At 38.9% G+C, this 25,284-nt stretch overlaps 2 protein-coding genes across 6 annotated transcripts in view; one reads left to right on the top strand and one right to left on the bottom strand.

Annotated features, from left to right (window-relative positions):
- Nucleotides 1–25,284, bottom strand: part of LOC149588633 (ELAV-like protein 3) — a 269,510-nt gene that overhangs the window by 190,444 nt on the left and 53,782 nt on the right. For all 5 annotated transcript variants that reach the window (XM_089862552.1, XM_089862551.1, XM_089862550.1 and 2 more), the window contains exon 2: nucleotides 6,450–6,533. The gene's annotated coding sequence lies outside the window, so the exon portion shown is untranslated. The remainder of the gene's footprint in view (nucleotides 1–6,449; nucleotides 6,534–25,284) is intronic.
- The window catches only part of LOC149588635 (cytosolic carboxypeptidase 6-like), an 89,236-nt gene that overhangs the window by 28,567 nt on the left and 35,385 nt on the right, over nucleotides 1–25,284 (top strand). The gene's annotated exons all lie outside the window — the stretch shown is intronic.

A 25,284-nucleotide genomic window follows, 5' to 3' on the forward strand; every position in this document is an offset into this window, starting at 1 on the left:
ATTAGAGTTAAATTAAGCGAGGCTGGTACGTATCCTTAACCAGAAAAGTATTTAAGTCCTCAACTAATGGACTTTATCACTATGAGTATGGGGTGTTGTGGAAAAAAAACCTTTGGCGTATCCCCCTCTATGCTCGGGCCGAAATGCATCCGTCATTCCGGGTAAAGGTCATCAGGACGGGTCTTTTACGGTTCCACGGACACTCACCATCTTTTCGGGGCAATCCTGGCGGATTGGCCCGGAGGTCATAAATATGGAGGACGCAAAGCCGGACCAAATAGCCAAGAGGGTGTACCAGCCAGCGACCCAAAGCCCCCTAGCCACACGCGATGATAGTAAAAAGGGTCTCCATAGCCAAACACCCGTACTCCCCAAAGTTCACCCCGTCGGGGATTTTAGCCCACGGAGGCCCGTGGAATAATGTAAAAACTCCAGAAACCCCGGCTGAAAATACTAGCCCGACTAGTTTCCCACGGTATTACAAGCCGCATCGCGAACAAAGTTAAGTTTCGGGGGTGGTGGACCACGAGCGGGATTTATATAAAGAGCTAGTGGGCGGGAAAAGGAATAGATGAAGGCGTCGAGTTAAGCCTAGTTTTGGGTCGCCTATTTTCAGACGCTATTTTTATAGCTAAGCCTAACTCAACCGCGTTTTTTTTTTCTTTTTCCTCCGCTCGCACTCTACAGTAACGTATCCCGAGCCCAATACTCCCTCTTTGGAATAAAAATAGGCCTATTTCTCGGCCTTTTACACTCAGATAGGTCTGCGTGGAAGATGGGATCTAACATCCCAACCAACCATCTTCTCCCTTTCAGATTTTCAGATCTTTACTAAAATTTGTACACGAGTTAAGAGTGAATAAAGATTTAAGATACGGAGTATGAAAAATTCCCCTTCTTTTCGACGTAAAACTCTATTCATAAATACACGGCGAACGATGGATGGTGCATGGCGAATTTTTTTTACCGATATGGTAAGCGATTGCGTTTAAGGAGATGGGAGGTCCTTTATCTTCTTTACACGTGGCCAACCTAAAGCGTAGATTGAGGTTTCCAAGCTGGGAATCCCTTGGAAAAGGGAAATTATCCCCTAGATTTGACCCGTGGATTTCGCAGCGCTTGCAATTGGGAAAAAATTGAGACCCACGCTAAATAGCGGCTCTTTTAAAATAAAGAAAACACTGTAACGCGTTATTCTTAAGCTAGATTCCCACTCGACGGAAAACACGACGGAAACCCGGCAGAAAGGGGTTCGACCGAAAAATCTTTACGCCGAGTCCGACGGAATTACCGTTCTGTCGGGCGTAAGTTGTGTTCTATTTTTTCGGTCGTGTTCGGCGTTACGCCGGTGTCTCAGCCAATGAAATTATCCCACTGACAACGTCATAAATTTCAAGAGCGCACGCACACGCGAGATCGATTGATAGCCGCCATTTTTTTGTGGTTGACCAAGGCTTATCGGAAACATACCACCAATAAAGAAAAATTAAACTTACGAAAGTAAAAAGAGATAAGATGTTAATTATAAGGAAGACTTTACTGAGAAGGAATGAAAATATCCCTTACTAGCTGTTACCCGCGGCGTCGCTCACGTGTAATAAGAACTTCCATCAAAATGATACAAAGAATGGGTAGATTTTACTGATGACTAATATTTTTGTAGCACTCTAGGAGCGAAGGCACTCGGCGTTGCCCGTCAGCCCGTCGGGACATTTTTTATTACTTTTCACGCGGATATTATTCCATAAAGAAGGGTTTTTAGTTTTTGGCCGCCATTTAAAAAGATGGCAACAAATTGCACCCAAAATACCATTCAGCCCGTCTATAGGTTAAAGGAAACCCGTGTACTAAATATCTGTGAAATTGAGTGAAACGCGCGGACTTTGTTGCATAGAGAAGAGTTTTTACATTTCTGGGCGCCATTTTTTAAGATGGTGGCGGATTGGAAAAATCTTTCTTAGTACGCGCCTGCTACTTATGAGTAACGTTCCTGCAAATTTTCAGCCTTCTAGGGCAAGCGGTTTGGGCTGGGCGTTGATTATCAGTCAGTCTGTCAGTCAGTCAGGACTTTGATTTATATAGATATAGATTTTACGATCTAAGCGACAAGGGGACAAAGATAGCAATTCAGAGTGTGAAATAGATGTTGTGGAAAAAACTCAATTCTGTCACGTGACCCAAAAATATCTATCGCCAAACTGAAAATTCAGTCGTAGTGTGAACGGTCTACCGCCGGACGCCGGCGTAAGTTAAAATTTCTACCGTTGGCTGTGTGATTTCCGCCGGGTTTTTTCGGTCGAGTGGGAATGTAGCTTTAGTGCTGCAAATTCCGCTCGGAATGAACCGGCGCGAGTCCTTTATGGGACATTGAGGGGGCTCGAGAGTGGCTAGACACGGAGATTCTGAGAATAGAGATTGACAGGGTTGTTAATATGGAAATTCCATATTTGAGGAACGACGGGGGGAAAGGTTTAACGGAGAAAAAATATCTCTTTCCGAAGAAGATAAACTTAAAGTTATGAAAAAATAAAGCTTAATATTCCTTCCGTATATTGACGAAGGAAATTCGTATAACAACTTTGAATTTATCAAATTCTTCTGGCGTTAGGCCTTGGCCGATACCTGATGTCGTTGAAAATCGGTTTAAAACAAAATTTAGCGGGCATACATTAAGGTAATTTTGGCACCGGGCGGGAAGACAGGGGTGAGGGAAGTGTGGGTATACTTCCTTTGTTTGTTAAGCTCGTCTGCCGTTCACGTCACTAGGACACGATCGTCATTTATCATCTTTCAGCGTCTCATCCATTTCCAGCATCTTCCTCCTTCCTCCTTCATCCTCATCCCAATGTATTTCTCATATTCTGGCAACAGGCGCTTCTGGAATAATGATTCCTCATTGGCGCTGCAGCCATTCTTATCCAGGGCTCTCGGTACAATCTTTATTTTTTCTCTTCCTCCTTGGGACCCGAATTTTTACGAGCATCGTAAATCGAATAATGGAGGAAGATGATCGGTTGGAAAACGCGCCGCCGCCGAGGCCTTAACTTTTACAAGTCAACTTTGACATTTATGATGACCCCTATAGCACCCCTCTGTTCCTAAATTTCGACATCAGTTTCGCTGCACCCTCCCACCGATAGATGTATCCTTGGCTCAAATTATGTTACACGAGAGATCCTGGGCCATGGATTGTACAAGGAGTTATTTATTCCAGACGATGATGACGTAATATGTCGCTAGGGAATTCGACCATTTTTAACGGAGATGGATGGATGACCTTATGGTTATATAAATATTTAGGATTGGTTTAAGGAAGGCGTTTCAAATGGACCCCTTTAAAACGGCGTTATAAAAATAGTGCTTCAATTTCTGTTAAATACAGGATAGACTTTTTAACGAATAGAACAGAGATATCAATAGTTATTTTTGGTCTTTTATAAGAAGCCTAAATTAAACCCCATTATTTGCGCCACAGAAAGTGGGGAAAAGGGGTTAATCTTACCGTTTACATCAACTATAGAGGCTTTTTCACTTGGTCAAGCGTAATTTCAACCGCACACTTTAAAGAATTGAAACCCCTTAAGAGGGTGAGGCTCTCTCTCTCTCTCTCTCTCTCTCTCTCTCTCTCTCTCTCTCTCTCTCTCTCTCTCTCTCTCTCAGAAGAACCATCAAATAAAGAAAGAAAAAGAAAGAAAGAGAAGAAAGAATTCCAGAAATTGAAAATTCAACAGCGTCGTTTTGTCGGTAGCAATGGGGAACCCACGAAAATAGGAGAGTAAAAATAAAAAAAAAGAGTAGTTTTTGAAATTGTTACGACACACACTTCAAAAACTTTTCCCAAACATCGATTTTGGATGTTAGATTCAAGAGGAAAAAGAATGAAAAGATAGATCCAGAAGTAAATTAAAACGATGTTTTAAAATTCCTCGCGTGCTCTTACACGAGAGTCCACTTTGAAATCGTTTTCAACCGATGGAACATTTAGAGATGTTTCACTACAAAATGCAATTAACTGTTGCAAATTGTTTTAATGAAAACACGGCTTAAGGATATATTCGAACGAATTAGCCTGATTATTTAGAGCAACGAAATACGACACAATTACGTATAACTTCCTTTTAATTTACATTTAAATGAACTGGTACCTAAAACAGTGAAAGAGAGAGCGAATTTCTGAGCAGGAAGTGAACAGTGAAAGTTGGAAATAGGATAGGGGGAGAGTGGGAGTGGCGCGCGGTTTTAGTAACGGCTAGTTTCTCCTAAAAGGATTTCCATGTGAACGAACCAAAATTTCCAACCCTTAACCCATTCTTTTCCCGGGCAAACCCGAACCCTAAACCACCTCGAAAAATTACCCCTTCCAACCCATACCCAAAAACAAATCACCTGCGAATATTTTTGGCGGTAAAAATGCTAGAACGGTCGCCAATTTCGCTCGCTCCAGCGTAAAAATTCCTTAAACATTCGCGGTGGTGGTGGTGGCGGTACGGCCTGGCCGTATAACGAGGGCACGAACCAAGTGACTATATACATCGAGGTATCCCAGGCTCCGTCCCACTTCATTCCGTTTTAATTCCGTTCGCGCCGAATCCGTCAATGATGGGATAAAGACTAGTCGAATCAGAAGTCCATAATAAATGGTAAAAGGGATGCACAACGAGACGAGTTATATTTTGGGGTGTGTCAAGAATAGCCTTACTGTTACTTGGGCTATTACACGTGACTGTAAGCGTCGAAAGACTACCAATGCACTGATAATGCTACGAATTTCAAGCGTGCCCAGAAAAGCTTATTTGATTGAAGATAAGGACCCGATCCAACATAACGCGTTGTACATCCCTTCAAACAAATAATAGCTCTTAACTTTACGATAAGTTATTTAGCGCGAGGTTCATATCCAGTTCCACGAGTTAATGCATACTCCTAGCATTGAACCAACGAAAACATATTTATTTGATCTGATCAATGATCTTAATATTTCAAGATGACACGAATGTGTTGTGAAACAACGATGGTTTCCGGTTCTGGGTTTCTATACTTTCTATATAGGGAACTATACGTCAACTTCCGGTTTATTCCCAGTCTCAGGTCGAACGAATTATAAGTTATTTGGAGCCACCCACCGTTTTCTTAATTCCCGCTGTGGGCCGTCTCTTTGTTACGCTTGTTGAACTCTTTCCATCTCCGCGATGCGACCAGCGAATGGAAATCCATCTCGGAAGAAGGGAAGCTCAAGATGAGAAGTTTTCTTCCTTATTCTTCTCTTCGATACAATAGAGACAGAGAGAGGGAGGGAGAGAGAGACGGAGGAAGGGGGTGCAGGTAGTGAGTAGGATGAAAGTATAAGGTTTCTAATACACCGCGGTCGGCCGGGGGGGGCATGGAACGTGCAATGGGGGGAGGGCAAAACTAAGAAAACGCGGGCGGCTAAGCCTAACCCAAAGGCGTATTCGGAGCCCCGTCATCCGAAGAAAATTTGGATCGCGAGTCGAATACGAATTAGGCGAATAAATTGGCGCCCATCCGATGATTCGATGCATTATTCTTCGTCTCTTATTCCCGTTCCGCGAGCGCGGGCTTATTTGTATGTTATCGATTTTTCAAGATGCCCGACGGAATTCGTCCATATACTTCAGAGCCAGTTCGCATTACATTAATAAACAAAATCTCCAAGGTCCATATCTAAAGTATAAAATAGTTTCAATCCCGGACTTCTAAAGAATTCCAACGACGCGTTTGGTCTATTTTTTGACCTACAATCTCTGGGAGCAACAAAAACTAAATTCTATTTTCGAACAACTTTAAAAACCCTTGAAGTGGCTCGTCAACTGGCATTAAGGAGGACCCGAGGACGTATAAAAATATTCTTTGGATTGAAAGGAAGTTCTAGAGAATAGTTGCGGCGAAGACGGAACTACCGTAAAAAGGGAAAGACCCCGAAAAGGGCGAAAAATGGAAAAACCAAGGTTGTTTTAAAGTGGTTAGGTCAATCGAAACCCGAGTAGACTTTCGACCTAAAAGAGGTATTGGTGGGTCATCTCATCCTGTTTCGAAGATCCTTTGTAAAAAGGCAAAAGGCAAAAGGCAAGCGAGATATATAGAAAAGAGTCTATAAATCATAAGCGAGACAGACAACTTCCGTTCCATAAACTATAAACCGCTGATTTAGACACCGGAAGTCAAGACTATTGCCTCGTTTTATCGCTATACCCCGGCGTTCCCTATTCGGCCATATTCTGGAAAACGGGTGTTGTAGTCTCTGGTCTCTCAATAGCCTCTACGCGCGGCTATAACATTATAAACCTCTTTCTCTATACCATACATTCCGGGCGGGCTGTATATCCGACTCTAAAAGTTTACTACCGAAATTTCAAATTTCACCAATAGTAAATCCCCCAAAATGCAATATAAAAGTTAACTTTAAAAACAAAACGTCATAAACTACGTACGTGTCATTATTCCTCCGTGTGTCCGTATAGACTAGTAGATCGGTCTCGGAAGTGATAATGTCATACCTCAACGGAAGTCCATATCTGGAAATAAAGAAATACAGATATATATTAAAACTATTAAAACTAAATTAAGCGCGGCGATTATAATGTTAAAAATAAAATAACCAGCACTTTTTTAGGGTTCAAAACAAATTTCCCTGAGTTTTCCAGGTTTTTCCCGTATATGGAGTATCCTATGGAGCAAATGTTAACGAAGGAGGGGGGATAAATAGGACTATAACATACTCAAAGCCTGGACATCCCCGTATCACTAATAGTAGAACCAGAGTTATGAGCCTCCAAAGTATAGTGTAATGTTAATCCTATGGAGGGTATGTTTACGAACATTTTGCTTAATTACTCGGCCCCTGTTTGACGCGCAAATTTCCCTGATTTCCCTGAATTTTACAAAAAATTATAAATTTCCCTGAGTTTTACCTGAGGTTTTTGTCAACTATTTATTTCCCTGACTTTTCCAGGTTTTCCAGGTTTGTATGAACCCTGTATTTTTTGTTAAGTATTGCAATGAAATTTCATGAAATGTCTGAATATAACTCGTGGAAAAAATACATCGACATACTTTTAAAGGGAATATAACTGAACAAGTTTAAAAAGAAAATAACGGACATTCTTTTTTTCTCCCTAAACTAGAATAGGCCCTTTTCCCAGGGTTAACCTCTCGTATCGCAATGACCCCTGGGAATAGATTAAAATGATTGAAACGAAAAACAAATACAACCCATACAGACTTGCCTCTCAACCGCCCAAGCAAGCAAGCAAGTTTCCAATACAAAAAAAAAAAAAGAGAAAAGGCGGCAGCTATAAGGAAGAGGGACTCGGGGTCTAGGACCCTGGACCCAGAAGAGGGAATCCTTCTAAGGGAGCAAGCTTTTCCTCAAAATTTAAAGGAAAAGATAGCCACCAGGGACTTGGAGGACCCAGGGAGAGGAACGAATGATATGTTCGGAATGGGGAAGCTATATTACCAAAAAAAAAAAAAAAACCAACCCACCCACGTCGCTCGACCCTAATAAAATGAAACTCGCAATGATACCTAAGCCTTTGCCGGTGGTCTGAGGTGACATTTATATCGAGTATATCTATTTCTTCTATTTTCGTATATATATCTATACGTAAAAATATATAAGAATTGAGAGAAAGAAAAGAGATCGATTTGAAAGTCGAAACCAGTTCGGAATGCTATAATCTAACACCCAGGACTTTTCTTCTTCTTTTTCTATATAATATTTCTTTTCTACTTTATTCCCCTCATCTCTGGATATTTTTTCAAACTGAAAGAGTGAGACAAAACGGGGAATCCACGGACGACTACAAAAATCAAAAGAAAAGATTGAAAGAAAAAGAATAGGTTTCTATTTTCCTTCCGAAGGGTATCCGTAGCGTCAGGGATACATACAGCCAACAGGAATAATCGCGCCCCCATATCTCCCACGCCGGGCTTGAGAGCTTACTATAAAGTCACTCCTCATAATTCTGACGTCTTTAAAGTGTTGGTAGCAACGCGAGTTCCTAGGTTGGATCAAATTGGATGTAGCGCAATTATTCCTATTAGACGTTATGCATTCCTGGTAGCGTCTATATTGATTTCCATTGACACTGGTGCCCTGTTTAAGGGTACGCAACAATGGAAAAACTTCACAGTGATATTTTTTACCCGTTTCTTTTTTTATCTCTCTCTCTCTCTTCTTTTGAATTTGGTAACCTCCCTCTGTCCTTCACTCTTTTCGGGAGATGGATCAAAGAGAAAAGAGTTGCGAGAAATAAAATTGCTTCAATTGCCGCCGCCCTACACGAGGAGATCGTCTCGACTATTTTATTTGAATTCTTTTGCTTTTTTCTAACCCCTATAATATTCATATTTTGCCGGATTGGTGGAAAAAAAATGTTTTTTTTATTTTATTTTATAGATAGCGTTAGATTTATTTTATGACCTTGTCTTATCTTATATAAAGTCGCTAAGCCTTGGCTATATTTTCCTAACGTTATATCGTAAGCCCTAAGCCTGATTTTGAACTATTTCTAATTAAATTTGCATATAAAGATGAGGGTATAATTAACGTTCGATAATTTGTTTTTCCCAGGTAGAAATTAATGAAAAACAAGTGTAATCGTTGAAGGTTTAGATTCGAACGCGACTCGAGCTGGGTTTTGCTTTTCTCGGAGTCAAATCTAGGGTCTGCGCAATAACTCAGATATCTACCTCGAATATCCAAAAGTTGCGCCGCCAAAGAATGTATATTCTTAAGAATAATATATTCCAATACCCGGCGGAACGTTAGGGACAATTTATAACAATGACAAAAGGTGATGTAACCCGCGGCGCGTATAAAATGGACGTCGAAGATAACCTAGATAGATTTCCCAGGATCACGTTTTCTATTCCTGCATGCAGTATAGAAGAGAATAGGCAAAATTTGCATTTCCAAGTTACCGGCACTAAGCCTAACCTTAAGCCTACTTTTGAACTGCAGAGAGAAAAAAACTAGGCCTATAGAATAATAGTTCTATACGCGAGAAACGATCCCTGGTTCTTCCAACCAAATCGAAGAACTCCAAGAAGAAATATTCTTTTGAAAGATAGAGATGGAGGTCGTGATATAAAAAAAGGCGCGAAATAAGACGTCATTAAACGCTTTTATGATGCGGAATCGGATTTCTCGGGTGCTGGGAAGAGAGTGAAAAAGACACCCTCTTTTTGCGAAGTAATTGAATGGAATTTTAAATTTACTCGTATATACTGGGAGGCTGAGGATGAAATGATGGAGAGAAAGAAAAAATCCCTTCCCGAATTTTTAGAGAGCAATTCTCCGAAGATGGTTCAAATAAGGTTGGATAAAACTGGATGAGAAATTCAAACCGAACCATGGGTGGTCCCTAAAAGATTCTTTTGAAATCTCACTCCCAAAGCTTTGACCCTCCTCCACCTCTCTGTCTCTCTTTTGGCTTTAGTTAAACTGAAATGGCGCTGCGAATTAAGGCACGAAAGGATTAAATTTTATAGAACAAACTAATAACTTAATACGAAAAGGGTCTGCATGGGGAGGAAAATATTCTACACTTTTAGCAAACTTTCAAAAGAAGGTGTAGTCACGTTCCCGGACTCTAGAGTGAGTTAGAGAAAGATACAATGAGGTTTATAATTAAAAGAATTAGAATTTTTGAAGGTTAGAGATGCGAGAATTACAACGAAAGGCCTAAATGAAATCGTATATATGCAAATTATATTATACGGGCCTTTTCCAAAGTTAGTTTAAGTAATTTTCACCGCCGGAGAGACGCGCTATAAGTTTGGTCTGGACTCGAATATCGGTTTTTCAGAGACGATAATAAAATCCGAGTCGAATATATATCCCAAGGGATAAAGTATTTTCTATAAAAATCCCCGTAATAAAACTCCATAACATCAACTTTTATCCTTCGTTTTATTCCTTAACAGGGGTTCCGTTATTCAATTGAACACTTCCGGTTTAGAGGAAGTCTCCCAGTCCCAGCTTTTTTATTTAAAAATAAAATAAAAAGTAGGATACTACCAGAGAGAGAGAGAGGGCGATGAAAACTTTTATTTTTTTTTTTATTTGGAGCGCCCAAAAACCTCTGTCACTCGGTAGAGTCCAAGGGGTAGAGTCCGCACGAGGCACGTGACAAGGAGCAGTAAGAAGGAAACGTTACAGGAAAGGGGGAGTTGTGCGGGGGAGGGACGGAAGGCGCGAGAATAGCGGTCTCGCGCCAAACAAAAATAAAAAGAAATGGCGGGAAAAGTGTTGAACAGAGTTTCGCTATAAAAGCTTCCTTCCCTTCTGCTGCTCGTACACAGTCATGTACGCACCTCCGTCACTTATTTCCAGCTCCCTTACGGCTGTAAAAACGAAAAAGCCCGGGAAAAAGTGAGCCATAGCCGAGAGTTTGAATGCGACGCCAGGGCTATTGGAAAGCTATTGCCAAAAGTTTCCCAATCAATTGGTTCCGGAATTCTTTACATCTCTTTTCCTCACGCGAAAACCCCAGAATTTCTAGGTTCGGTGTGGGTTTTTTTTTCCTGTCCAGGCGCGTGAACTTCTGAAAGTCTAAGATAGGAGCTAATGGTTGCAAAAGCCTTACAGGCGGTTTTTACGATGGAGTGGCGTAAACCCCGCTCGTGATTTTACTCTTATTGGTTTTACTTTAGTAGATTGCGCCACTGGAGCTTCGTTCGCATTTTGTGACTTGAAAACTCACATTTCAGCAATTAAAACGCAAAATATTCATAGTTAATTAATTGTAAACATAGACAATTCCATTAAATTGCATGCGGAGAAACCAACACAAGGGCGAGAAGCCGCCCTCTTGGGTTATATCGCTGGCTCCAACAGGCATCGCCAGACGGAGCCCGAGTTCACTACACTTTGACGAAGGCACTGCCCCTCGTGGTACTATACCCTTAAATTTTAAAATATCCCTTAAACCAAAAGTCCCAAAGAAGCCCTGCTGAAGGTTTTTCAGTTCAATCTGTAACCAAGATCATTTTGGGTTCATTCATTCCCTTCAATTCCGATTTCAAAGGTAAAAACTGAATACATGACAAAGCTAGATTGCTACCTCAACTCTACACTGGTTTTTGCCAGATAAAAAAAAGGTGCATGAAATCGAACTGAAACTGATCGGAACGCTAAACGCGATGACGATGTACTTCAATTTCTAGTAGCGCGCCTGGAAGAAAGAGCTGTCCTGAAAAGCTAGAGCTTGAAATGTTCAGTAGCAGGCAGAAACTATTACGGAAAACCTAGGTTAACTGTCAGCCAAGCATCAAGAATTTTCTTTTACAAAAAAAAAAAAGGGGGGGGATTCAAAGAAAGTGGGATGCGATGGAAGTCGAACGGCGAACTGAGGAGAATGTCTCGCGCCCAAGCGTGGTTTCGTTTCTTTCTCGATATCCGGAAACCAAGAAACGTTAGATTTTTTGGGGTTGGCCCCTCTCTCTCTCTCTAGCATCTCCGGAGACGACGAGAAGGGGTGGAAAACTTAAGAATGTTGATCTCGAATTTCTTTCTTTAGAAGTCTATCCTGGGACTGGGTGGTGTGGTACGGGCCTGGCCACCTTTTACTTCTATACCGTACGTACGTCCTTGGGTGGGTAGATGGCGCGCTCAACTGCAATGCGGTATTTTGCTCCCGACTGTCAAAAAGTCAGCGGGTTTCTACTTTCTCTCTCTCTCTCGCTCTTCCAGAGTCTTTCTAGATCCCTTTCCCATTTAAAATTGCACCCACTCGCCCGGACTCTAAGCCTTTTTCTCTCTAACCGATAAAGAGACGTCCTGGGAAAAGGCACCCATTTTTATATAAGGAAGGTATTTTGTATCAAAAGTATGTTAAATGAAGTAGAAACTAACGGGCATAAAGGAATTTCTCCGCACCCACGTGGGCTCGAACCTGCGGCATCCGGGTATGAAGCGGGTGATATAACCACTACACAGCAGATACATATGCAAATAATACCGTTTGACTAAATCTTATTTGAATTAAAAACTATAAAAAATAATTACGGTATCTGTCATCTGAGCACGGACCACATTAGACACGACTTCACCGGGCACTGACCATTTTCAAAGATTGCTATTTGGGCACTGTCATTCAATGGCTCTACCAACTGAGCCATGACGCGTGATGTTGAGCGCTCTCTGAGCTAATTTAGTTGCAAATTTAAACTAACGAGCATAAAACAATTTCTCCGTATCCACATGGTCTCGAACCTGGGTCTTCCCGGTGTGAAGCGGATTAGATCAGCACTACCAATTGCGCCATGATACACGATGTTCAACTCTCTTTGAGCTAATTTAGTTGTGAATTTAAACTAACAAGCATAAAATAACTTCGCCTCACCTACGCGGCCTCGAACCTACGCCTTCCAGGTGCGACGCGGGTGAGATAACCACTATACCACAGATACATATTAAAATCTATATCATTTGACTAAATATATTTGAAATAAAAACTAACAATCAGAAAGAAAAACTGCGGGTATCCGAACACGAACTCAGAGTAATAACAACGGGAGTGGTTTTTATTGTTGAGAAAGCTTATTCAAACCTCACAAATTTCCAGGAAATAGTTTAAGGATAGTAAAATTCTTGCTTCCACTTATGGACTTCCGAAGGGTTCTGACAAAGGGATAGCTTTATGTATTATATATAGTGAGTGCAGCCAGTTTGGTTCGCGAGAACTAGTCGACGGACAATTTAAAGAAAGCTGGAAAGGGGGGGGGCAAAAAGGGGTATTTTTTCAAGCCAACCAAGTATTTCGCGAAAGGAAAGAATTTTTTTCTCCCATAGCAGAAATGGATGGTTATAACTCATCGTCAGTCGACGTAGAAAGAATCGTCTACATCCTTTCTAAAATATTTTAGGTATTTTTTGGCCAAAACTTAGTTCAAGGCTATCAGTAATAGTTGGAGATCATTTATAAAGTTCTTTTAAATATTTAATATAATCTTTAAAGTTTAATAATTAAGTTTGAAATAAAAAGAATGATAATGATAAAAATTTTAGCGTTCGATGGAGAAGCTACCTACCAGGGGTAAACTCTCCCATGTATTTTCTATTGGCCCCTGTAGAAATGTTTTTCCTGCGGAAGTTCAGTGTTCGGGGTAAAGACGACCTACAGAGGATATTTAATATTATACTAAATCTGTATTTACTAACAAAACCAAGAAGGAAATAATAAATAAATTAAAACTAACATAATATTATTAATAACATAAACATGAAAAATTTAAAATTAATAATATATTAAATCTAGGTAGTACTTATTATTAAATTAACTCAATCTCAGATAAAATCAATGGTTTTCGGGACAGAGGTAAATCTCTTTCCCTCTATAGAGAGACGGAAAAAGAAAAAACCAAAATTAAAGTAAACATCAGGTAGAAAGAAGTTCATCGAACCATCTTGTAGGTCTTAACCCTTGATTTAAGTAGCAGTCTGCGATGAAAAGAGCATTTAAAAAAAAAAAAAAGAAAGCAAGTTTGAAAGTGAAATAAAAAAGAACCCAAAAAAATAAATTCTATAGAAGTCTGATTATCTTTGCTCGCCCCTTCAAGTCCCTAGTAGTAGTAATTCAACCTTTATTTTTTTAATACAAGTTCTTCTCTTAAATGAAACCGAGTGCTCAATGGTAAGGGGTGAGGTAGGGTCGCTTTATAAAAGGTTTACCCAAACCAAAGTCTTTCCTTAGACTATCAGACCAAAATGGAAGGAAGTCTAGACGCTTCTCGTCTGGCACGAAACTAGCCACGCGAAAGACCAAGAATCAAAGAGAGAGAAGATGGAGAGAGAGAGATTTTGGGTCAAGAATTTGAGATTATTTCCAAACCAAAGAAACCACCCATTCAACTCAAACCCTTTTTAGTTTATTTACATTATTCATGTATTCAATTCTTTGGCTAAACAACGCGAGTTTTGAATTTTGATATATAAATCGGAATATTTTCAAATACCTTAAACTTTGGGTAACCATTTATTTATTTTAACTTTCTTTCTAAGTCGGTTTCGGAAGTAAATTCTGATAAAAACGTAGGCTGATTTGAAACCCAAACGACTGTAATATCATAATTATTCGCATCAAAGAATTTAATCGGAGAATTCATGAATTGTTTTTAATATAATATAAAAAACGATTTAGTGAAAATATATGAAACTGAAGTATTTGATAATAAAATCGGCCATGGTCTTTACAAAGTTTCAAAGGCGATTTTGACCTCTATAACATTATAACAATTTTATAAAATGCGTTAGTAATTTATTTCTATATGGCGAAATTGAATATTTTCATATTATTCCTTGAAAACGATTAGGAAAATTCCCCAAATCTCGTCAGGGAAAAAACTAGGGTAGTATCTTTTATATAAAAGAAAATAATATAGAAAAACCTAATCAATGTGTTCAACGACGTAAAAACTTCTTTTTTTATAAACCCAAAAAATCCCGAGGGTCAAAAAAATATAGAGATAAGACGGGGAGGGGGTGTGGCCAATATTTTCTTTCATGTCTATCAAAAGATAATAATATTCCTATAAGTTCCTAAGAAAAGTTCAAAGTCGTTAATCAGAAGCCACTAGGTCAGGTCATGGGGTAAAAAATATGAACTTATGAGTAGGTATATTCATCTTTTTATACAGAAAAACAAAAAACATCCCTTTGCCATCTATAACAATCACCAAACTCTATATTTTTCCTTTCCTCTCTCGTATAGTTTATGATACAGTTAGGAATACTTTCGAAAAAAACAAAAAAACATAGCGTTATGTAGAGAGAATCTTTCCTTCTTTTTCTATCATAAAAATGAGATCCTGGAGAAGGAGAGAGAGAGAGAGAGAGAGAGAGAGAGAGAGAGAGAGAGAGAGAGAGAGAGAGAGAGAGAGAGAGAGAGAGAGAGAGAAAACAAACTTAATATATCCAGGCTTTCACAATCATGCCCGCTCTCCGACTTCATCAATTTCTAAACCGGATAAAGTTCCGGATCATTACCCAATAGGAGCTTAGAAATGAGAGCACCCCCTTAAAATAATAATAATAATGAAAAAAGATCCTGGGGGGCCCAAAGCTCTTCCCGCAATTTTATGATACATCGACGATCTATTCTGCAAAAATACGCTATCTTCCCGATATAAACAACTCCTCTTTTTCTTTTCATCTTGAAGGGTTGGTGGGGTTAACCCTAATTAACTAAATTAAATTAATTAAACTTAAACTTACACCGTAATATTTTACCCGACTTGGTAAATAATTTCCCGTAGTTTAAATAATTGTTTCAAGCGCGAAAGGGGCTTCATCTTGTCCTCTTCACGTTGTCAACTTCTGGTGTTATGTTTTTATGGGTAAAATACAATATAATAAGAAATAACGCGATTTATGGCATATTCCCTCTGAAATTGCAATGTATTTCGCGTAATATATTCTAGAAGAATATTTCCTCGGATCAGCCCCCTTTCTTTGAGAAGGGTAAAAAAATAGCTTTGAAGAGGTATTTTTATCAGCAGTAAGAAGAAGCCTAGATAATATTAATTGCTTTAAACGAAAAACAAAAAAGATCTAACCCTAACCGGAATTTTCGGAGCTACTATACTACTTATTGAATCCCCTTAAGCGGAATATTTTTTTAGTTTTTCACTCCTTCTTCATAACCTATGAGGGATCAAAAGGAGAGAAGATACAAAGCACCGTCCGTAGAGGAACATAAATATAAAAGAACCCTCGGTTATTTATTATTACTCTGTTTTGTTTTTATTCTAGCATACGATATATTGGTTAAACACGATGAAAAAATGTTTTCTCCTCCTACAAATATTAATCACGATTTGTTTTCGCATAGAAGGTCTTATATTTTGGAGTTGGACATTTCCCGATGTTAAACCGTGTCTCATTTGATTAGTATACGTAATAAACCAAATTACGCGATGGTTTCTAATATAAAAAACAAAAGATTTAATTTTCATTTGTTTAAATCTGATTGATTGATACGAATTGTTGCGCAGATAAATAAGAATTGGGGAATCAACAAATAAAAATAACAAGAACAAGAGTTTTTGTAGAGTAGATTGACGCCGATATTAGGACGTATCCCTTCCTTCTTGATCCATAAGAAGAAAAAGAAAAAACAGATCCCGAGAGACTCATTCGAGATGATGAACACGTCAAAAACGACTAGACATTTCTCCATCCCTCGCTCTTGAGCTTCTTTCCTTATTCCGGCCCCGTATTTCATCCTTTCCCATCCCCCTAAACTCTTTTACTTTTTTCTACACCGCGTACTGATTTTATTTTACGTCTCCTCTATAACTTAAAACGAGTATTTGGTATAGTGGGGGGGGCAGAAAATAGGGCGAAAATAGAGAGAAACGTGGTCGACTGGCCTATTTTCCTTTCCAGAGTTTTTCGATTTTTAAACTACGCACGAATAATATTGAAATAAAATATTTCTGAACGCCAAATATATATTTCTTCATATAGCTATGTTTATCCTATGTTTTGGGATCAAATTTTGAACTAAAATATCAACTGAAATTGATACTCGGTCCCCCCCCCCTTGTTTTTACAGTCTGGTATGTTTTCTTCCCATAAAGAAGGAATATTTAAGCAGATCCCTGAAATATATATTTTTCCAATGAACTGAAACTCCCCTTTAGTCACACAAAAACCCCAATAAAATAAATTGTAATTTTATTATTAATAACAACCTTAATTCTAACCCTATCGGTACACTGCGGTAAATTATGAGAAGGAAAGAAAGGGTTTTTTGAACTTGTTTAACCCTTTTCTACAAAAGTTAAGGAAGTCTATTACCCGGACGGACGCGTAACGCCATTGTTTACCTTGATTCGAGAGGAAAGCAGCGCGAGATGCGGAGTCAAAGAAGAAATAAGAAAATAACTCGATCCCTATTTTGAAGAAGGAATAAAAAATAAGGAAAGAAGAATCGATATGTGAAGCGAACGAAAACTCGATATGCATAGAGAGTTTCGTTACGGAACCCCATTTCAAGATAGATATAAGGAATTTACGTGGAAACTAGAGATTTCGAGAGGGTTCTAAACTATCTAAGATAGTCAACTACTCTCTTGAAAAGTATGAAGTATTCAGGAGGGAGTCGCTGATAAAAAAATGTTGAAATAAAATTCAATAAGAGAGTTAGTTCAATAGTTACTTTAAGTTATGGAGGTCTTATAATTCTAGTGTATATTATTTTATAGCTGGTTGTAATAGTCTATGGAAACTTTGGTTGGAAAGTAAAAGGAAAACTAATGCTTTTCGGAAATGGCAAATTCCTTTATATATAACTTAGTGGCGTCCCCTTTTTTTCCTACTTATTCTTCTTCTTCTTCCTTTTTGCGTTAAACGTTAAAAGGAAAGAAAAATCTCGCTTAAAAGCGAAAATAACTTTGCCTTCCTCTTTCATTTCTTTCCTTTCGGCGTTTCCTCAAATAGAATATTAGTCCTCGGATTAAGACATTTTCGAAAACCTCCTTCTTAAAAGCTTCTTCGTAAAAATTATCATTCCTTTCAACGCTACTATCCTTTGTCATTTCAAATTAATGGATTTTTTATAGCTCTTTGTCTTAAGGAAGTCCCGGGCATAATTAAAATCCTCAAAATGATAAAAATGACTTTTTAATTTCTCAAAAAAAATAAAATAAAACATATTTGGGATTTATTAATTTAAAATGTTAAAGTCATTAAATAGAAGAAGCGTTGATTTGTTTTTTAAAATAACAGAAGTCGTTTGGGGAAGATGCCTTCCAGGGGTAACATCAGTAATGTATTTCCTATCGGCCCCTGTAGAAATGTTTTCCCCTCAGCACTCCAATGTTCAAGGAAAAAACGACTTACAGGGGCAATTATTTATAAATCGTTTAATTTCTCAATTTGAACTACATAATTAAATATTAAAAATCGAGCGTGTTAAAAAAACTGTTTCATTAAATATTTCAATTAAATTAATTTTAAAAAGGTACGTACCCTTTCGCGATATTCAAGTATGGAAAAACAAACATTCAACTGCGTACCTTAATCGAATTAGAAAATTTACTAAGGTACATATCTAAATGGGAAGAAGGAGAAGCGGGGGAGTTAAGAGCTAAAATTTTTAAAATATCGCGGATCTTTTACAGCGTGATAAGTTTGGAAAGGAGTTTGTGGAGATTTTTCGGGGGTGTGTGTGTGAAAGAAAAACGAAGGATGGAGAGGGGATGAGGTAAAGAGAAGAGATGTTCAACCACGCGCGAGACCCGAATCGGAAGGCGGGTTGGGCTGGTAACACGCTCACGAAAATTTTCCGCTTTCGCTCCGTTAATAAACAAGCGGGTAGTGAGAAAAATTCCAACAGGACGAATATACGGGATAAAAAATAGACATATAACTCTACCGGTATCGTTAAACTTGGAATTAAAATGTTGTAACTGCAATTTCGATCACTTTTTCAAATAGGAAAATAAGCTAAAATAAAATTAAGGAAAAATCATTCGTATTTATAGTTAATTAAAATAATTGATATTTATTAATTTTTCTTCTCAAATTATTAGAATATTTTTATTATTATTTCTTTTAGGGTGAAATAAAGTAAAAATACAAACACAAACTTAAGGTTTGAACTTGCTACCACTTGATACCTTTTAGCCGGGAGTTGTAAGGTATACAGGTTGCGATAGCAAAGGCGTGATATCGAGTAGAGTATGAAATCCGATTTTAGGGGGAAAAAACCCGAAAAAACTAGGAAGGGGGGAAACATCCCACGGAAAAGGAGCGAGTTGGATTTGACGGGACTTAAACCTTGCAGGGGGAATCCGAATCGTTTACGTATGAATTACGGTCCGTTTTCACGGACCTTTGCGCCTTTATAGTTAGTTCAAGGGGAAAATGTCGTAAAGGCAGAACGTCGTCTCGCTGTATTGCCTAATCAATTCGTTTTAAATAGATAACGTTAAGCCTTGGTCAATACTAAGCGAGAGACAAACGGCGAGATTTTACCATATTTCCACGCGTCAGTTAAGCCAATTACCAATATTTTTTCAGGGATTTTTCAGGCTCTTTTTCTCACTGAATTTCGTGCCGAAAAAAATGGGAAAAAGAATATATGGGAAACACAACGTAGGCCTAGTACGCCGCGGGAACTTTCAATTAATAAGTTTTTTCGGGACTTTCGTATAGATCCTTTATTCCTTTTAGTTTTAGATTTTTCCCTACTCTCGGAAGGCCCGAAAAATTGCCAGGAAATTCCTGGGAGAGTATTATATAGGGCCCCGTTTTTCCTTCTTCTTCTAGCTTACTATTTGCCCCGAAAGAAAAAAAAATACGAGAAGGAATTGTTTTTCCAAGTATGAAAAATCCTTAGTTTTTGTTTAAGGAAAGAAGGAAAGAAAAAAAGGAGAAAAACTTTATACGCTTATTCCTTAAGGAATTTAAAAACGTTTAAACTCGGTAAAAGGAATATTGCATCGTGTATACGGTAACTTCCAAAATTGCGTAACGCTAAGAAAGAAGTAGCTGGAAGGGATTTTATTTTTAAATTTCAGAAACATTGCACCCGAGCTAAATCCAATTTTTACGAAGAAAAGATTTTTTTTTATTCTGGAGATTTTTAATAAATCAGCTCCTATAACTAAGTTTTCGGAAAGGTAAAACACTTTAAAAAAAATAAAAAAATTCTCAAAACTGTCACACGGTACGGTTTATGTACAGGAGTATTTGATAGAATATTTTGAGAATGTCGCGTGATAAATCGCTCCCTCGAATGTCGTCTAGTCTGACCTTAAGCCTATTCGGACCAATAATTTCGTCCCCATGGAACAGAGACTCTTTTTTCCCTTATATAACGGCGGATCTAAGCGTTTTTCTAGAGACGTAGTAGGTCTGAGGCGTTCAGCCTCTTCCGAGGATCGGATAGAGAGAGAGAGAGAGGGAGAGAGAGGGAGTACGCTGTATACTCTCTATAGCTGCTAAAGCCGCCTTTATATATATTGTTAAGTCTAGTTGTATCACCCCGCGTCGCGCGCTTTCCGACAGGGCGCGGGAAAACTACTAGGGGGCCCTCTCTAATGCAGAAGCGAAATGGGCGCCTATCCGTCATTCCGTTTGACGTCGAGCGATCGGAGAACGAGGGCCCTTACACCATCTGGTCCACGAACGCGCCAGCGAGCTAGCAACGTCCGCAATCTTTTCACCCTCTACTCTAAAAGACTCTTTTTTTTCTTCAGGCCTATAACCTTAAGCCTAACTCTCCCTGCCTTAAAATAGCCTCCCCCCCTCGCTGTTCTTGGAGTTTCTTCAGTTTTTTATTTTTTTATTTAGGAGAAAAGCTTAAAGCTAACGGTCATTCTAGTAGCTGAGCTTCTCTCTCGCTCTCTTATTTATAACAGTTCGGAGTTTTCCTCCAACAGTTTTTACCCAATATAGCTCGTAATTTTGATGGGTCTCCCCTTAAACTCCTGCCCCCCCCCAAAAACCGGTGCCTGCCTCCGCTCATCCAGGGGTTCAGAATCGAGAAAAAGGAGAAGTGGGTAGCGGATTATTGTTGCCCACCCTCTTATATACCAATACGTTATTAGATAACGTGGTTGAGGGAATTCATTTCAAATGAAAATGGTGTAATAAACTAATGGTAATCATTTCTAACTCTCACGAAGCCAATTCACCTTAAACGCTTCTGACCAAGAAAAACAAATGCGTACGTATTTCCTTGACCCCTCCCCTGCACCTTGATCAATCTTCGTAACACGAGTAAACATTTCGAAAACACCTTTGAAATATCTGAAGAATTCTAAAGAATTTCTACATAATGGAAAATTTCTCCCATCCTTTTCTAGGAATCCCTCAACCACTTCATCTATTAGTTCAGCCTCTTCCATAGGCGTCCCACTCTCCTCTTCCAGGATCTTTTCTTCATCCTCCTTCTTAGAAGAAAGATGCGGCGGAGGGGAGAGAGAGAGAGTCTCGGTATCGATTACGAGGTGGCGGTAAAGATGGCGAAAGAATGGCGCTATATGGAAAAGCGATAGTTTTACGAGGGAAGAACTGAAGCTAGCAACTCGTAATACACGTGTCATTCAGTACTACAGGGTGAAAAGGGCGCAATGTGTAAGGGGACCAATCGTATAAAAAAAACAGCGTTTGCGAACAAGACAGTTTTGGATAGGAGGAGAAAAAAACACATATAAGCCAAAACCCAAGGCAATGGTGACTAGAAATAATGGTTAAAGCGTGCTGGTATTATCATTCGATAGTTAGGGGCCGCGAGGGGAAACATTATACCCAGGACTATTTAGCGAAAGTTTCGCTTCCCAAAAACACATTACATTTCGACCAAAAAACTTTGACCGCACCCGGGAAGAGGGGGGGGGTGCGCCAGTTGTAACTGTATATACCTCCGAAACCATATAAGGGTAAATAACGAGACCTCTTAAAACCTTTAACTTTTTCTTTTTCTATCGGTTGGGTCAGCTATTTTACAACGATCTTGGTACTAAACATAGCGAAACGTTAGAGTTCAATAGTTTGTGGTCAACTACCTCGGAGCGCGGTACACCGTACCATAGAAGCTCATCATACGTTGTTAGTGTCTGTGAATTTTGCCTGCAACTGACAAAAAAGCTTATTATCTACTTTAAGTTACGAACTACGATAATTCCATCTGGTCTGGGGAACAACTAAGGAAACTTTAAGACAGACGTAAAAACCAAGAGGACCAGCAGCATGCACTAACAAGATTTAATTTACTATCGACAACCGTATATTTCAGCGAGCTCTCTTTCAATAAACAGACAGCGTATTCCACGTGGTGGTTTTTACTCGAACAGTAAAATTCCCGGGAGGGTTTAGTTCGTATAACAAAGGAAAGCCGCCAGAGACGAGAGAGAGAGATAGAGAGTAAAGGGTAACTATACTGACCAAACAAATATACTATATACTATCAGACCGTTAAGTAAGGCGGAAAAATACGGTCACTTTCTATTAACGTGAAGAACCAAGCGGCGGCCGGGTTATAGGTCTACAACCAACATATCCCCATTGGTAAAGAAAAACAGAAAGGACAGCTTTTATTTCGAGCTGGGTGTATATAGCTGCCGGACATGGCGTTGGAAAGTGGTCTTATTTTTAATACTCCATCGCGAAGGGTGATGCAGGGAAGCTCTATTTTTCTTCCCGCAAATTCTAGAACAAACAAGCAAGCATTTCGCGCGTAGAGCTACGGATGGTCTATTTCTCTCTCTCTCTCTCTCTCTCTCTCTCTCCCAAACAACACCACCGCAACGAAATAGCATTAAGAGAAAACCCGGAGATACAAGAAGCGAGGGAGAACCTAAAGGTTATAAAACGAAATACTCTCGGGGTCATAATTTTGGCGAAAGAGTGGATTAGCGAAAAAGGAGGGACCCATTCGCGGGGCACTGTTTAATAAAGTGGAAGGTATTCTATGCCGTGTTTCATAATTACGACTAACATCTCTTCATTCATCGGGACAAGGCGTACAAGAATGGTCACCCATTTTCTCTCTTTTCCATTTACTGGCTTAGAGTCCGAACCGAAAACGAATCTTTGTATATAGGTTCTATCGAAATAAGAGGTAGAGGGAAATTTTAGGGGACTCCCGAGAGATACCATAAGAGAGAAAGAGGGAGGGTGCATGGTCAATACAAGATGTCCATTTGTCGAAGTACATTAAGATGTCTTTCAATTTGGGTCGTGTAATTTTTTAAAAGTTTCCCCTAAACAATAAGTTTAAGGCAGATTTCTGTAAATAATAATTCTATGGATTTTGTTAAATAATATTAAGGTATTTTAATTTAAAGATAATGGACCGAAAATACTTTAAGTACCTTGCTTCTGAGCATACGATATTCTCATAGATTGGAAGGAAAAACTGGATTAAGAGGGAGAGAAAGAGAATGGACGCGGAGTAAAAAGGGGGGCAACCGATCTTTCCAAATCCTACGGTCTTTATCCCTAAAAGAGAGAGAGAGAGAGAGAGAGAGAGAGAGAGAGAGAGAGAGAGAGAGAGAGAGAGAGAGAGAGAGAGAGAGAGAGAGAGAGAGAGAGAGAGAGAGAGAGAGAAAGAGAAGGAGAGAGAGATGCGAGTGAGAATGTATAAACTAGGTCCCCTTTTAGGTTTTTCCCATTCCTCCTCCATCTCCATCTCATGGTTGTTCCATTCTTTCTCAAAACAAACGGTAATGGGCAGTCTAGAGGGAGATTCGAATATTCTAAAAGGTATATACACGAGACACGCGTCCTAAGTAAGTCCGTCCGTAGCTATAGGCATTCTTGTAAATGAGTCCACTCCAATTTCAACTCACGCCCAGTTGCTTGTAGGGTGAAAAAGTATATACACATCCAAAACTCTCTTATTTCTGATATAGACCCAGGGTCTCTTTAGACGTGGAATAAACACGGAGACGTACATCCGTATGTTAAAATCAGACCTTAGGGTGGTCTGTATTTATATATATATAGCGTAATGGACAATTTTCTAGTATAAGGAAGGAAGTTCAACAACGAGCACGTAAAGCCAACAGCTTAGACGGTTTTTACATAAATTATATAAAAAAAATAAACTGTTTTTAGATTTATTCTACCTCTCATTGTTATTCTATTGACCTTAGTTTTCGGGGTCTACAAGCGAGTCTTACTCTGTTAAGGTTTTCGAGGTTCTGGGATTGGGATTGGGAGAGGATGGAGTAGATCTCGAGCTTCATTAAAGGGATGGTGAAACAATACTATTTTGATAATTTGCTCTACGCAATTGTTACAGAGTCTCGAGACAATCATTTTATCAAACAATCAGGTTTAACCCACAACTTTATTCATTTTGAAAAAAAGGTAATTATTGCATAATTTAATAGGCTGAAATTAGGTTCCTTCGAAATCTACGTTATCATTCATTACACCTTTAAACTTTAAAACTATGGGCAAGGGAAGAACAAAGAGTGGAAGTAAAAAGAGCATCTCATGAAGCCGATTTCCTTAAAAAAATAAATATAAACAAAATAGTCTAACTCTAACTGCGAAAGAGAATAGAAATTCCCAGGGATATCTCTTCGAAAAACTAAGTTCCAGCTGGAATACATACATTTACTAGGAATAATTGCGAACCATATCTCAAAATTTATCATACATAACCATTGGTCTAGTTGCCTCTTCCCACAAAATCCGTCTAGATAAGTTGACTGAAAATGTCTGTAGCACAATGATTCCAATTATCCGTATGCATTCCTGGTTCTAGGAATACGTTAAAGAGTTGAGAATATTTCTAATTTTTTTTTTTTTTAATGTTTTGGAGTCGGTTACTATGGAAACCACGCAAGTTCTCCAATGCCAGGGGGAGGAAGCTAAAAAGAGCAATATTTTCTATCTGTATAAAGCTCTAGGTATATTTTTCTTCCAGTTAAAGGGGGCGTATCAAAAGCCGAGAGGAGGAACTTATAGGTGATGCTGGCTGACAAGAGTCACGAAGATCACGTGATCTTTCAAAGCGGAATATCATTTTTTATATTTCAACCCTGATAGAAAAAAATGGCGGGAAGAGCCCGCGTGCACACTCTAAAATTTAGAGGGCTTACAACTTTGTGTCGTCATAGGCGTTGGTCTAAAGGAGAAGATGGCGCAACCAAATGGGAGAAATCTTTAGAGCGGAACTTATATAGCAGACCGTATAAACAAATTTTCAAGGAGATGAACATTATCAGAGCGAAAGAAAAATCGTAAAACTAGTTCAAGGCATACTGAATGAGACCCAAGTTACATATAGACTGATGATGCTATAGGCATATCATCAATATTTCCTAGGTCTAAATTGAACATAATTGAGTTGTTGTATCTGAACCAAATATCAAAACAATTAATTTTCTAAGCCTTTTTTGGACTTCACCTTCCCTTCACTCGCGTAAAGTTATAAAGAAACGATACTGTGTTATCTAAAACGAGTAAAGAAAAAAATCCCCAACTTTCATTCCAGGACATCAAGCAATAGTAGTTTCAAAAAACTATATATATACGATGGACAAATTTAACACTGCGAATGAGTTAGGTTAGGTTCATGGCTGGCGAAAAAGTACTTAAAGAAACGAAATTGTATACCGAATGATTCTCGAAATCGTTCCAATTGCTCTAGCACCCACCCACGTCATGCGGGCCTGTATAGTGAACACCCCTTTTTCGTTTCCTTTTCTAACACTGTAAATTGGAAGCGATAAAGAAGAACGCAGAGAAGGGAATGAGAGGGGAAAAAAAGTAATACTCTGGTACTTTTGAAT

Source organism: Phalangium opilio, unplaced genomic scaffold (genome assembly GCF_054372755.1).
Source record: "Phalangium opilio isolate 3A_F unplaced genomic scaffold, DU_Popi_V2 ptg000540l_1, whole genome shotgun sequence".
Lineage (NCBI taxonomy): Eukaryota > Metazoa > Arthropoda > Arachnida > Opiliones > Phalangiidae > Phalangium > Phalangium opilio.